Source organism: Triticum aestivum, chromosome 1B (assembly GCF_018294505.1).
Source record: "Triticum aestivum cultivar Chinese Spring chromosome 1B, IWGSC CS RefSeq v2.1, whole genome shotgun sequence".
Taxonomy (NCBI): Eukaryota; Viridiplantae; Streptophyta; class Magnoliopsida; order Poales; family Poaceae; genus Triticum; species Triticum aestivum.
This window is the reverse complement of record NC_057795.1, coordinates 355,869,716-355,885,386: the sequence shown is the minus strand read 5'-3', so window position 1 is coordinate 355,885,386 and position 15,671 is coordinate 355,869,716. Positions and strand designations below refer to the sequence as shown.

Below are 15,671 nucleotides of genomic sequence, written 5' to 3'. Positions count from 1 at the left end.
CATGTACATATGTTGCAACATTTTGTTTCATAACTTAATAGTTGAATTCTTCGACGACTGTGTCGTGTTGAAAATATGATCCACAAGGCCAGAAGCAATTACAAACTTGTTGTTATTCTATTTTCACAAACTTGTTGTTATTCTATTTTCACATTCATAATTTTTTCTATGTTATAGTTGCATTGATTCTTGAATGTAAGATTTACTGGAAACCCTAATGGCATATCTCTATCTCTACTACCTAAAGATAGGTTTCCTCTCTCCTAAAAAAATCATTTTGCTCCTCCCTTCGTCCACCTTCGCACGTCTGCCCCTCAACCACACGAAAAAGGAGAGAAAACTAAATGCATTGCACGGTCCACGCACGCCCAACAAGGGGCGGAGCCAGGCCAGCGGCAGCCTCCGGCCGTACTGAAGCAGTGTTCCTGGATATGGGCCTCACGTCCTTAGTAGTCGCTACAGTCACCAAAGGAGTAGAGCCACATGCCGCGGGCCTAGGCCCTGGGGGCCTGGGTCATGTCTCCGCCACTGTGCCCAGCAATGGCAAGAATAAACTAGCCCTCCATGATCCATGCATGATCTGAAACAAAGGCAACCACCGCATCCACAACATCGCACCAGTGTGTGTCAAAGCTTTGCATTCAGCCTCAAGGGTGTCGGTGATGAGATATGGTGCCATTATTAGTGAGGTCAATCTCAAAGCTACTCTCTTTCATTGTAAAATTTCTTTTGAAGGTTGTGTTGTCTCAACTGTGAAGCACATATCTTAGCCAAGTTTTCTCTCTCCCGGAGTCTAGGATGCCACGTATGGTTCGGCCAACCCCATGACCCACAATGTATCCTACATCATGTGAACTTTGATGAATAATCTTGATTTTACCCTAAAAAACCCAATCCATCTCCCTGTACACGGTTGCACAACCTCCTTCCTGTGCCGCCACGCTGCACGGCCCCACCCGCCACCGCTGTTGCGAGGCTTCCGCCACCAACCAAGGCACCGCCTAGACCAAGGACGAGGTGAAGACTCCTTCATTACCGGCTCAACTCCTCAAGCTTCCTCTCCACTCTACATAACGCAATGCAGCCCCTGGGTGGCCATGATACCAGACACGAGCAAGCTGGTGGAGCTCTTCATGTTAAGGTAAACTCATATTGCGGTCGAGGCTGGTGAGGCCTAGATGGAGTATTTGAAAGAAAAAAACTACCACAATTGGGGTCATCGTCACACTGAACTACAACTTCCAAAATTTTGATAAAAACTAACAGTTTTTCTATTTTTGTGCCTAAAAACTACTTAAAATGATTAATGACCATTTTAGATGAGTTAACCATTTTTATGACAAGACGAACCCACCCGTGAGGCCTGATGTGGTAGAAATGTCAACTCCATTTATTTTGACCGTTATGACAGGTGGGCCACCGCCCACCCTATAACCTCCTCTCTCTCTCTCTCTCTCTCTCGCATTTCAACAAATATCTTATGTGCATAAGAGGGAAGCATGCAAGCTCCGGTGACACGCCCGCTGCTAAGACGTCTTGCCGCTCCTGAGATGGTCCACAGGACCTCCCGCACCTCATTCCCGAGTATCTTCCCACGGATAGTTATGGCCAGCTCGATCGAATTCACGCCATCATTCTCCAAGACAGCGAGAGGAGCGATGTCGTCGGCGCCGCCTCCATCGTGGAGCTCGAGCTCATCCAGCGATCCGGGGAAAGGCGGCATCGTTGCATCGGCAAGCAGCTGGCTGGGCTGCATCTCGCGTGTCGCTGGTCATGGTGCATTTTGTAGGCCAGCAGCGCACCGGCTAAGGTAGCACACGAGCAGCTGGATGCATCCAGTAGCTTGTCTGCTAGCACGCTTGTGAGCAGGAGCAGGAGCAAAGCAGTGGCCGCCATCATCTTCTTGTCCTTGAGCTCATTAGAAAAGGCATGGGGATATAGTTATGAACTATATGTAATCATGTATGTATGTTGCAACATTTTGTTTCATAACTTAATAGTTGAATTCTTCGACGACAGTGTCATGTTGAAAATATGACCCAGAAGGACAGAAGCAATTACAAAGTTGTTGTTATTCTATTTTCACGTTCGTATTTTTTTCTATGTTATAGTTGCTTTCATTCTTGAGTGTAAGATTTACTAGAAAACCTAATGGCATATCTCTATCTCTACTACCTAAAAATAGGTTTCCTTTCTCCTAAAAAATCATTTTGCTCCTCCCTTCGTCCACCTTCGCAAGTCTGCCCCTCAACCACACGAAAAAGGAGAGAATACTGGACGCCTTGCACGGTCCACGCACGCCCAACAAGGGGCGGACCCAGGCTAGCGGCACCTCTGGCCGTACTGAAGCAATGTTCCTGGATATGGGTCTCATGTCCTTAGTAGTCGCTACAATCACCAAAGGAGTAGGGCCACATGCCACGGGCCTTGGCCCTGGGGGCCTGGGTCATGTCTCCGCCACTGTGCCCAACAATGGCAAGAATAAACTAGCCCTCCATGATCCATGCATGACATGAAACAAAGGCAACCGCCGCATCCACAACATCGCACCAGTGTGTGTCAAAGCTTTGCATTCAGCCTCAAGGGTGTCGGCTACGAGATATGGTGCCATTATTAGAGTGGTCAATCTCAAAGCTACTCTCCTTCAATGTAGATTTTCTTTTGAAGGTTGTGTTGTCTCAACTGTGAAGCACATATGTTAGCTAGATTTTCTCTCTCCCAGAGTCCAGGATGCCACGTATGGTTCGGCCAACCCCATGACCCACAATGTATCCTACATCATGTGAACTTTGATGAATAATCTTGATTTTACCCTGAAAAACCCAATCCATCTCCCTGTACACGGTTGCACAACCTCCTTCCTGTGCCGCCACGCTGCACGGCCCCACCCGCCACCGCTGCCGCGAGGCTTCCGCCACCAACCAAGGCACCGCCTAGACCAAGGACGATGTGAAGACTCCTTCATTACCAGCTCAACTCCTCAAGCTTCCTCTCCACTCTACATAACGCAATGCAGCCACTAGGGGGCCATGATACCAGACATGAGCAGGCTGGTGGAGCTCTTCATGTTAAGGTAAACTCATATTGCGGTCGAGGCTGGTGAGGCCTAGATGGAGTATTTGAAAGAAAAAACTACCACAATTGGGGTCATCATCCCACTGAACTACAACTTTCAAAATTTTGATAAAAACTACCAGTTTTTCTATTTTTGTGCCTAAAAACTACTGAAAATGATTAATGACTGTTTTAGATAAGTTAACCATATTTATGACAAGAGGAACCCACCCGTGAGGCCTGATGTGGTAGAAATGTCAACTCCATTTATTTTGACCGTTATGACAGGTGGGCCACCGCCCCACCCTATAACCTCCTCTCTCTCTCTCTCTCTCTCTCTCTCGCATTTCAACAAATATCTTATGTGCATAAGAGGTAAGCAGGCCAGCTCTTGTGACGCGCCCGTTGCTAAGACGTACCGCCGCTCCTGAGATGGTCCACAGGACCTCCCGCACCTCATACCCGAGTATCTTCCCACGGATAGTTATGGCCAGCTCGATTGAATTCGCGCCATCATTGTCCAAGACGGCGAGAGGAGCGATGTCGTCGTCGCCGCCTCCATCGTGGAGCTCGAGCTCATCCAGCAATCCAGGGAAAGGCGGCGTCGGTGCATCAGCAAGTAGCTGGCTGGGCTGCATCTCGCGTGTCGCTGGTCTTGGTGCATTTCACAGGCCAGCAGTGCACCGGCTACGGTAGCACATGAGCAGCTGGATGCATCCAGTAGCTTGCGTGCTAGCTCGCTTGTGAGCAGGAGCAGGAGCAAAGCAATGGCCGCCATCATCTGCTCGTCCTTGAGATCATTAGGAAAAGCATGGTGGCAAGCTGCACCTGAGATCGGTGATCTCCGGTACTCGCCGGTGTCGCCCTTTGCCGGGACAGCCGACACCGAGGCTCATGTTGTCATGAGCATCACCGCACCCATCACGCTCGACTCTGCAGCCATGGCCAGGGCGTGGCTCCCGCTGATGACCAACCTCGCAGGGTATGCTGTCGTCCCGCTGCAGGTTGCAAACGGGAGCACCTTGTACGATAGCGACGCCGACCTCTCACCTGCTTCCCTCCGTGGAGCGTCACCGGATCTTGAGCTCACCTACTTCCCTTCGATGCACAGAAGGTGTTTGTTGAAATGGCAAAAGAAGAAAGAAAGGAGGATAAAGAAGAAGGTTGATGCTCACGTGTGGGCACCACCTGTCATAATAGTCAAAATAAACGGAGTTAATTTCCTGCCATATGAACCCTGACAGATGGGTCCCACATGTCATAAACATGGTTAAATCCTCTAAAATGGTCATCAATGGTCTTCGGTAGTTTTTAGGCACATTTTCTAAAGAAATGTTAGTTTTCACTTAAAATTTTGTAAATTGTAGTTCAGTGGGACGACCCCCAACTTTGGTACTCCCTCAGTTCCTAAATGTAGGCCCTTTTAGAGATTCTAATATGGACTACATATGAAGTAAAATGAATGAATTTACACTCTAAAATGCGTCTATATACATCCATGCATAGTCTGCCTCGAAGTGTATAAAAGTGCTTATATTTAGAAATGGAGGGAGTAGTTTTTTGTCAAATACTCACAAAAATGCTTGACATTCCTAATGAAATCTGACAACACATTTCTGTTGTGGAACCGGATCCTCTAATACATTGTGAAGAGATGCCAGGGAAGCTACAATGCCCTGACTTGTAAACAGTAACTGTGTACAATGATATACAAACAGTACTGAACCTATAGTGATTTGCAAATAGTTGAGGGCCCGGACTTGCCTTCCTCATTTTACACAACAGCACCACTGTAGGTCCCTGACATCTCTTCACAAAGTGAGAGGACTGGTTCCCTCAGTTGTTAGCAAAGTTTACCTATTGATCTGGCACGGGAATGATAGAGGCGATGGCCCATTCTTCGTGCGCGGGCGGAGAACGCAAGTAAATCACCCGAACCTTTGCAGGTATGTTCGCCACAACAATTTCCTGGTGATGCAGCGGCAGAAACGAAGTAGGGTCAAACAGAAAGTTGTCCATGTCCTCCCCTGATGATCTATTCATGACAGAAATGCGGCTCTGGTTTGCTAGCGGAGGTTGTAGCCGGTGGACACGGGCCATGGCGAATTCTTCAGGCACCGGTGGAGAATCTCTGCCAACAGTTTCTAGATGGTTCCTGAATCAAGTTTTTGCAAAATATAACCAGAAAACTTTTACAACAGTCTCGCAGACAACAAAACTAATCTGCCATCGCAGGCTTGCAGCGGAGCAATCTATGTGCACGTATAGAAGGCTATTTGCCCATTCAGAGCCCCTCCGCTCCACAACTCTGCCACGGAGCGGAGCAGGCTACAGTTCAAATTTCTAGATCGGTGGAATAGGTGCTCCGCCAGATACATGGAGCTGGTGGATTACCAAACATGCCCATATATACCGCTCCTGCCCTCCATCACTAACAGTGAACTCAAACACCAACAAGGCAAGAGCCGAGCAAGACACCAGCAATGGCCAGAGGAAAGGATGAAGTGAAGCTGCTGGGCATGTGTAGGGTCGAAAGTATGTCTAGAAGGGGGGTGATTAGACTACTTGACTAGATAAAAATCTAGCCTTTTCCCAATTTTCGTTCTTGGCAGATTTTAGAAACTTAGCACAAGTCAAGCAATCAACCTACACATGCAATTCTAAGAGTATAGCAGTGGAATGTAAATCATTGCATATGAAGGTAAAAGGGGAGAGTTTGGAGGGAGCAAACGCAATGTTGACATGGAGATTTTTGGCGTGGTTCCGATAGGTGGTGCTATCGTACATCCATGTTGATGGAGACTTCAACCCACGAAGGGTAACGGCTGCGCGAGTCCATGGAGGGCTCCACCCACAAAGGGTCCACGAAGAAGCAACCTTATCTATCCCACCATGGCCATCGCTCACGAAGGACTTGCCTCACTAGGGTAGATCTTCACGAAGTAGGAGATCTCCTTGCCCGTACAAACTCATTGGTTCAACTCCACAATCTTGACGGAGGCTCCCAACTGACACCTAACCAATCTTGGAGACACCACTCTCCAAAAGGTAATAGATGGTGTGTTGTTCATGAACTCCTTGCTCTTGTGCTTCAAATGATAGTCTCCCCAACACTCAACTCTATCTCATAGGATTGGATTTGGTGGAAAGATGATTTGAGTGGAAAGCAACTTGGGGAAGGCTAGAGATCAAGATTCATATGGTTGGATTGGAATATCTTGGCCTCAACACATGAGTAGGTGGTTCACTCTCAGAAAATGAATGCTGGAAGTGTAGGCACATTCTGATGGCTTCCCTCACGAATGAGGAGAGGGTGGAGGGGTATATATAGCCTCCACACAAAATCTAAGCGTTACACACAATTTACCAAACTCGGTGGGACCGAATCATAAAACTCTGTTAGACCGATATAGTTCATAATGTGACCGTTAGGCATTTTGGTGGGACAGACACGTCAACTCGGTGAACCCGATTTTGTTAGGGTTAGGGCATAACGTTATCTCGATGAGACCGATTACACAAACTCGGTGGGACCGACTTTGGTAATAAGCTAACCATAGAGTTGGTCAGGCAAACTCGGTGGGACCAATTCGCTCATCTTGGTTAGACCAAAATGTTATGAAAAGGAAACAGGGAGTTTGCATTGCGAACTCGGTGTGACCAATCGCTCATCTCGGTTAGACTGAATAATTACGAAGGGAAACAGAGAGCTTGCAATCCCATCTCGGTGAGACTGAGATCCCTATCGGTTAGACCGAAGTGACTAGGGTTTCTGGCAGTGGCTATGTCAAATGAACTCGGTGGCACCGGATATATCAAATCGGTGGGGCCGAGTTTGACTTTTGGTTTGGGACATATGTGGATATGAGAAAGTGGTTGAGGGTTTTTGGAGCATATCACTAAGCATTTTGAGCAAGCAAGCCATTAAGCAACACCTCATCCCCTTTTAATATTATTGGCTTTCCTATGGACTCAATGTGATCTTGGATCTCTAAAAGTAAAATGTAGAGTCTTGAGCTTTTAGAGCTTGAGTCAATCCTTTGTCCTTAGCATTTTGAGGGGTCCACATTCCTAATCCATGCCATGCCAATCATTGAACTTTCCTGAAATATTCATCTTGAAATAGCATTAGTTCAATGAGCTATATGTTGTTAATCATTACCAAAACCACCCAGGGATAGTTGCACTTTCAATCTCCTCCTTTTTGGTAATCGATGACAACATATAGATCAAAGCTTTGACAAATGATAATAAGATTGAAGTACATCGTCACTTTGAGAAGTATGTGATAAGCATGAGCTCCCCCTAAATTTGTGCATTGTTTAAAATTTGCTTTGGACTGCAAATGCACAATCTGTTAGGATCATGGGTTACTCTTCCATGTCAGATACATCTTGGTGGAGCGCTCAAAATGATAACAATTAAAACCATGCACTCATCACCAATCAAAGTGAATGATCATATAGGGATATAAGAGATAATATCATCCAAGCACACATTAAAGTAGCATATGATCAAGCACATGATCATACAAGTATCCCACAAAAGGACATAATGTATCAAGTAAGCATACAATAAAGTTCAACCAAATAAAGTGCAAGAGAGACAAAAAGCAACTCTCTCTCGAAGGCTATGATCTATACATATTTCTCCCCCTTTGGCAGCAAGTTACCAAAAAGTTCAAATATGCATAGTGTTATGCGTCTCTCAGGCTTGGTCTCCATGAGGTGGTGTAGAGATGACTCCAAGGATGAAGGCTTTGGTTGATGTAGCTGGAGCTGCTGGAGTGGCTACTGGAGGTGGCACTGAAGCTATGGTTGCTGGTGTAGATGTGGTAGCTCTAGTATCAGGTACTGGCACTGCATCAGACCTCCGACCTCTTGGCACTCTCGTGAAAGCATCTATAGTTGCCTTTCCTTTCTTCTCCTCTGCTTCCTCCTGGAGCTACTCAACTACTGACTGGATCTCAGTTACTTTGACATCAAGATCATAGAATTTTTGCTCAATGATTATTTCCAAACTCTCCTGATTCTGAGTCAGGGTGGCCAAGCCCTTCTCAATCCTCAAGGTAGATTAGATCAGATATCCAAGTTAATCTTGTTTGCTCTTTAAGAACACCTGAGATGCCTCTTCAGCACTTGGCATCTTTGCAGCCTTATCTGCCCTTGCCTTTGCTCTCTTCTCATGTGCTTGCACTGATGAAGGATCATTCTCATCCATGACCACTGTGTTGTCTTGAAAATCTGGCTTGAGAGGTAAGTGCTCCTTGTCCAACAAGTAAGTGCCTGTGCCCATCTTTGAGTTGATGAGCACCTGAATTTGTGGAGCATACCCACAAGACCTTTTATGATCAGCAGCTGTCCTCTTGATTGTCTCTACAATCAGACTCATCACTTTGAATTTTTGAGGAACATAAAAAATGTGGAGTAGGTTGATTGAATGTCCTCTTATCATCCTATGATCTCCAGACTTGGGCAATAGAGTATGCCTCAAGATGGTGTTGATAGTAGGCAGACCAGACATCAAGTATTTCACGGAGCCCAACTTATGAGTTTCTAGGGCTTCTTCAGGAAATTCCTTGTACATACTTGCCATGGAGTTGTGGTCTTTCTTCTTCTTGGCATACACATCCAAGTCATCCTCATGAGCTTCTGGAGCATTTATCAACTTGGCCCATTCATCAATAGTTGATTGGTACCTTGTACCTTCAGACATCCACACTATCCTTCCATCTGGATAGAAATGAGTAGTGGAGTAAAATTGCATGATCAACTCAGCATTCCACTTAAGGCCAGTTCTTTTGGGCGGCTTAAAAAATAAGCTGCCTCTTCCCAGCTTAAAAAATAAGCCGCCACAAAAATTTGTTGAGACTTCCAAATTAGTTATTCCATAACTAGTTTAGAAGTCCCAATGAATAAGAGAGATGACTTATGGAAAAAGCTCAGGAGGAAGCGGCTTATTTTTTAAGCTGCCAAAAGAACTGGCCCTTAGTAAGCTTCTGGCCAACAAACTTGTTAACTCCACAAGCCTTGAAACTGTCATATACACCTGGGAAGTGATCTTCATTCTCTATGATGTATGTCCAGTCAACCCATATCATGTCACAGACAATTGGCTTCTTGCAAGCAGAATGGTCTCATAGAATTCTTGTTGTTCTTTCGTGTGGAATCTGTAGTCCACTGCAGTTTTCCTTCTCACAGCATAAGGGTCATTCTTCCTCCAAAGTTTTAGACCTGCATCCTTCCTGATGCTCATGTCCTTTGCCACTGGATGAGTGTCATTGTGGTCTGGGATCTTTAGTTTGAGCTTACTCAGCACTTGGGCTTCAGCATCTTCTTATTCAACTTCAGGCACTGGGGCCTTGTTCTTCTCTTCAGCTGGGATGTTTCTTGTGCTTCTCTTGGGTGCAGACTTGGTGGTTTGAGCAGCAGCTTTGGAAGCAGGTTTGGGCTTAGGAGCAGCCCCTAACTTGATTGTATCTCCCATAAGCTTTTGGGATTTGGGTGCTGGTGCAGCATCCTCTTCCTCTTCCTCTTCAGAATCTCTCACCATAGTTGAATTTCCAAGAACTTTTGCATGTGTGGTTCTGGCCCTCTTCTTCTTCTTGTCATCTCCAACTGCTTCACCATCATCTTATTCAATTGTGAATTTCATGGTTTGTCGTGTGGCAACTTTTCTTGGTTTGGATGTAGGCACTCTCCTTGCTGGTGCCTTCCTGTTCATGCCAGGCTTTGTTGAAGCGGCAGTGCCATACTACTTCTTCATCACTTTCTTATTTGAGGTGGCCTCATCCTCAACAACAACATAATCCTCATCCTCAGAGTCTGAGGTTCTCTTCTTCCTTGCTCTAGTGGCTGCCTTGGGCAGGTTACTTGGTGTGCTCCTGCTGCCCTCATCATAGCTGCTTGAGGTACTAGTTCCCTCACTCATTTGCACTTGCTCTTCAGACTTATTCTGGCTATCACTCTGGTCAGACATCTTGGCAGGCAAACTGACAGCAAACCCTGTGAATAGATATAGATGAGGTAGAGTAGATTAGCATCACAAAGTGCAAAGATTTTGTAGAACATATGAGTCAAAAACTTAGTTTTAGTTCTCTACTGAAATGATCTCGGAGCTACCGAATTGATAAACTCGGTGATACCGAAGCAACATTTGGAACCTAAACTAGTGAACTCGACCAGACCGAGTCACAGTTTGGTGGCACCGAGATTGCTAGGGTTTCACAGAGAATTGAACTTGGTCACACCAATTTGCAATTTTTGGTCAGACCGAAAAGCGTATGTCAATGGCCTAAGCCAAATCGGTGAGACTGATTTCTACGATTCGGTCGGTCCGAGATGAGTTTAGCGGAGAGCTAACCCTAAAATTTTGGAATAAAACTAAGCCTAAGGAAGTTTTCTCCGGATAGATTGATTTCATCCGTGGCAAGAATCATGGCATTGTCCTCGTGCTTAGAATTGGAGGTGAATAGACATCACAAGGGATCAAACACATACCCTAGTTCGGCAGGTATTCGCTACGGCGGCGATGACAGAACAGATTCCATCGACAGCGGTAGAAACCAGCGGTGGGAGGTCGCTGGCAGCGATGAGGCGATCCAGAGACCCGAGGAGGCAGAGCAGGACACACACGGGCTGAGGGGTTTTGAAGAAATTTCCAAAATCTCACCCGTGGGTATATATATCCCGACCCTGTCGGTGTGACCGAGTGGAACAACTCGGCGGCACCGAGATTGCAGAATCGCAAGCGGTTGCTGCAACTCGGTGTGACCGAAGTGTTCAAATCGGTTGCACCGAGATGAAAACCTAGATCAACTTAGAGAACTAGGTTTGACTGAAATGGATGACTTGGTCAGACCAAAATGCACAAAGAGGTTTTGGAAGTTTAAGTCCATGACGAATCGGGGACTCCCAGTGATCCTCACACAGAGTGGTTCCAATCTGACTTGATCAAACTTTGTGATGTAGCATGAATAGAGTTTGAGACGAGAAAAGCATAGATAGCTAGAGAAGGTTCTTAGGCATTCTTGTCCATCCACATGGAAAAAAAGAGCCAAACAATCAAAACAACAAGTGGATGTCCTCGAATGAGTAAAATATGCAACCAACATGCTCACACAATAAAATGGCAAATGAAATATGTGGCAAAGCATGCACAAACACTCTAGCATCTATCAAGCAATTAGCAATGACTAGGTCATCTATATATGAGTGTATTGACTTAGGAGTCAAATGAGAACATTTAATCATAGGTCATACTCATTGTTTAAGCACAAGTGGGGTTACCACTTTTACATAAAGTATTGTTGTGTTCACACCATTAGAGTTGCTTTAGCTCAATTCTTAGAGTAAATCTCCCCTAGATGTGATATCCCCCCTAAGAGGGATGAACTATTCTTGGGTTTTGTCGATGATGACTTCATGTAGGTGTTGAAGATGTGGATGCTCAATGTTGATGTAGATCATTCGGAGCAATCCATTGGAGTGAGTTGCACTTTCAATACCTACACGGGTTAGTCCCACAAGGAACAAAGAAGGATATCCATGGACATAGAGTGAAGTACACACAAGATGATGTCCATGAAAGCATTAGGTTACCTTGTCCCTTGTCTTACCAACAAGAGGGTCTGTGACTCCTTGAACTAGTGCAAGATTTGGAAGTTGTTGGCACTTGTTAGCCAAAGTGATATGAGTGAAGTGCGTTGGCAGAGTCACCCTCAAGAACTCTCTAGTTCTTCTTCTTCGGGATCCACATCATCTTGATGGGAACCCTTAGGGTTGTAGTCGTACATGATGAAGTAGACTTGATGTAGTCTTGGGAACACACTTGACCAAGGCCTTGGGAGCTTCTTTAAATGCATCAATCTCTTCTTGAAGCTTGTCCTTGCCTTTTTGCTTGTGGTCTTGTGGTGCAAGATCATCTTGAGCTTGTGTCCCTTGGAAAGAAGTAGGATCATACTTCTCTTGTTGGGGAACAAACTTCGTCTTGGGGTATTGATCTTCTTCCCACTCAACTCCATTGGCATTGAACTTTCGTTCAAAACCAACACCTTGATTCTTCCGGTGCCTTCCTTGCTTGCGTACAATTTCCTCAAATTGCTTACTTCCGGCAAGGCTCTTGTAAACACCTTTATTTATAATTCCCTTCAATAAGCTATTTTCTTGCTCAAGTGTAACTTGGCTAAGAGAATCATTAGTGGAATCAAGAGAACTACTAGAAGCAACAACATTGGATTTAGCATGATTATTGTTACTACTAGAAGAAGAATCTTTCTTACTTTTGTTGCTAGATTTTACTTGTGGCATGTAAGTAGACAAGAGTAAACACTTGGCAATGTAAGAAGAACTTTTCTTGCGAAGATCATCATTGATTTCCTTTAAAAACTCATGCTCTTGCTCAAGGTTGAGCTTTTCAAAGCGTAACTTCTCATGAGTCTTTAAAAGTTCTCGATGATCTTCAAAGGTAGTTTCATGAGCTAACTTAAGAGTGTTTAGTTCTTTAGTAGATGCTCAATCTTCTCCTTATCATTGTCATTCGTTTTATCTTGATTAGCATGATTAATTGACGTTTCATCATAGTATTCATCACTAGAGTTGTCAACAAGTAAATCATCATCACCTAACAAATCATCTTCATCACTATTGAAATCAACATACTCGGGGTGTGATACCTTTGGGCCATTATCCATGAAGCATCTTCCAATTCCTTCATTTGGTGAGTCAAGTATGTCGTAGGAGTTGGTTGACACAAGTGCTAGACTGGCAACACCTTCATCTTGAGTATATTCAGAGTTGGAGTGATAACTTCTTTCAGAGTGATGGCCGGAGTCGGAGCCGGATACCCATTCACCAACATGAGCTTGATGTGTTCGCTTTGTGTTGCTCTTTGATGATTTGTCCTTCCTTTCTGAATCCTTGCTTCTCCGGGAGGTTCTTTGTTCATAACGATCATCTCTACTCCTTCTCTCTCTTGGTGGTGATTCTTCTCTTCTGCTTCTTCTTTTAGGTGAATCCTCTCTCCTTTTCTAGGGAGCCGTACACTCATTGGAGCAGTGTCCTGGTCTTCCACAATTGTAGAAATTACGTTCACGACTTGAAGATCCTTTGTCATTGTAGGACCTTGACTTGGAACTTCTTTCCTTGCTTCTACTCTTGTAGAACTTGTTGAAGTTTTTTCACCATTAGGCTCAATTCTTCATTGAAGGTTTGTTTCTCACTTGATGATGTAGGAGCATCACATGAGGCTTTGTAAGCACCACTTGACTTGTTGTGAAGCTCTTCTTTATCCTTGAGTGACATTTCATGAGCAACAATTCTTCCAATGACTTCCGTTGGCTTGAGATCTTTGTAATTGGGCATCATTTGGATCAATGTGCACACGGTATCATATTTTCCATCCAATGCTCTTAGGATCTTCTTGATGATGAATCTATCGGTGATCTCTTCACTTCCTAAGCCGGTAATCTCATTTGTGATGAGAGCAAGCCTAGAGTACATTTCAGCGACACCTTCACCATCCTTCATTTTGAACTTGTCAAGTTGACTTTAAAGGACATCCAATTTGGATTCCTTGACGGAGTCGGTACCTTCGTGCATATCAATGTAAGTATCTCAAATTTCTGTGCATTCTCAAGACGGCTAATTTTGTTGAATTCTTCGGGGCACAATCCGTTGAAGAGGATATCACAAGCTTGAGCGCTGTATTGCAGCATCTTCAACTCTTCTGCAGTAGCTTCACGTTTCGGTTCTCTCCCACTGAAGAATTCATCTTGCAAGCCAATATACACAATAGCCCAAATAGTGGGGTTATGTCCAAGAATATGCATTTTCATCTTATGCTTCCAACTAGCAAAATTAGTACCATCCAAGTAAGGACCTCTATGGTGGTAATTTCCCTCGCTAGACACCATACTCTCCTAGGTTGTGAAACCAAGGCTATGATCACCAAAAGCTATGGAAATCAAGGTAAATGGAGACCGTGGCTCTGATACCACTTGTAGGATCAAAAGTATGTCTAGAGGGGGGGGGGTGATTAGACTACCTGACTAAATAAAATTCTAGCCTTTCCCAATTTTCGTTCTTGGCAGATTTTAGCAACTTAGCACAAGTCAAGCAATCAACCTACACATGCAATTCTAAGAGTATAGCAGCAGAATGTAAATCATTGCATATGAAGGTAAAGGGAGGAGTTTGGAGGGAGCAAACGCAATGTTGACACGGAGATTTTTGGCATGGTTCCGATAGGTGGTGCTATCGTACATCCACGTTGATGGAGACTTCAACCCACGATGGGTAATGGTTGCGCGAGTCCACGAAGGGCTCCACCCACGAAGGGTCCACGAAGAAGCAACCTTGTCTATCCCACCATGGCCATCGCCCACGAAGGACTTGCCTCACTAGGGTAGATCTTCACGAAGTAGGCGATCTCCTTGCCCGTACAAACTCCTTGGTTCAACTCCACAATCTTGACGGAGGCTCCCATGTGACACCTAACCAATCTAGGAGACACCACTCTCCAAAAGGTAATAGATGATGTGTTGTTGATGAACTCCTTGCTCTTGTGCTTCAAATGATAGTCTACCCAAGACTCAACTCTCTCTCATAGGATTGGATTTGGTGGAAAGATGATTTGAGTGGAAAGCAACTTGGGGAAGGCTAGAGATCAAGATTCATATGGCTGGATTGTAATATCTTGGCCTCAACACATTAGTAGGTGGTTCTCTCTTAGAAAATGAATGCTGGAAGTGCAGGCATGTTCTGATGGCTTCCCTCACAAATGAGGAGAGGATGGAGGGTTATATATAGCCTCCACACAAAATCTAACCGTTACACACAATTTACCAAACTCGGTGGGACCGAATCATAGAACTCGGTCAGATCGATTTAGTTCATAATATGACCGTTAGGCATTTTGGTGGGACCGACACGTCAACTCGGTGAGACCGATTTTGTTAGGGTTAGGGCATAACGTAATCTCGGTGAGACCGGTTACGAAAACTCGGTGGGACCGACTTTGGTAATAAACTAACCAGAGAGTTGGTCAGACAAACTCGGTGGGACCGATTCGCTCATCTCGGTTAGACTGAAACGTTACGAAAAGGAAATAGGGAGTTTCCATTGCGAACTCGGTGGGACCGATTGCTCATCTCGGTTAGACCAAAATGTTATGAAGGGAAACAAAGAGTTTGCAATCCCATCTCGGTGAGACCGAGATCCCTATCGGTTAGACCAAAGTGACTAGGGTTTCTGGCAGTGGCTATGTCAAATGAACTCGGTGGCGCCGGATAGATCAAATCGGTGGGGCCGAGTTTGACTTTTGGTTTGGGACATATGTGGATATGAGAAAGTGGTTGAGGGTTTTTGGAGCATATCACTAAGCATTTTGAGCAAGGAAGCCATTAAGCAATACCTCATCCACTTTTAATAGTATTGGCTTTCCTATGGACTCAATGTGATCTTCGATCACTAAAAGTAAAATGTAGAGTCTTGAGCTTTTAGAGCTTGAGCCAATCCTTTGTCCTTCGCATTTTGAGGGGTCCACATTCCTAATCCATGCAATGCCAATCATTGAACTTTCCTGAAATATTCATCCATAAATAGCATTAGTTCAATGAG

The 15,671-nt window shown here is 44.9% G+C and overlaps 1 pseudogene; it reads left to right on the top strand.

Annotated features, from left to right (window-relative positions):
- The first annotated feature begins 3,821 nt into the window (after positions 1-3,821).
- The window catches only part of LOC123078522 (probable glutathione S-transferase GSTU6), a 78,022-nt pseudogene continuing 66,172 nt past the window's right edge, over positions 3,822-15,671 (top strand).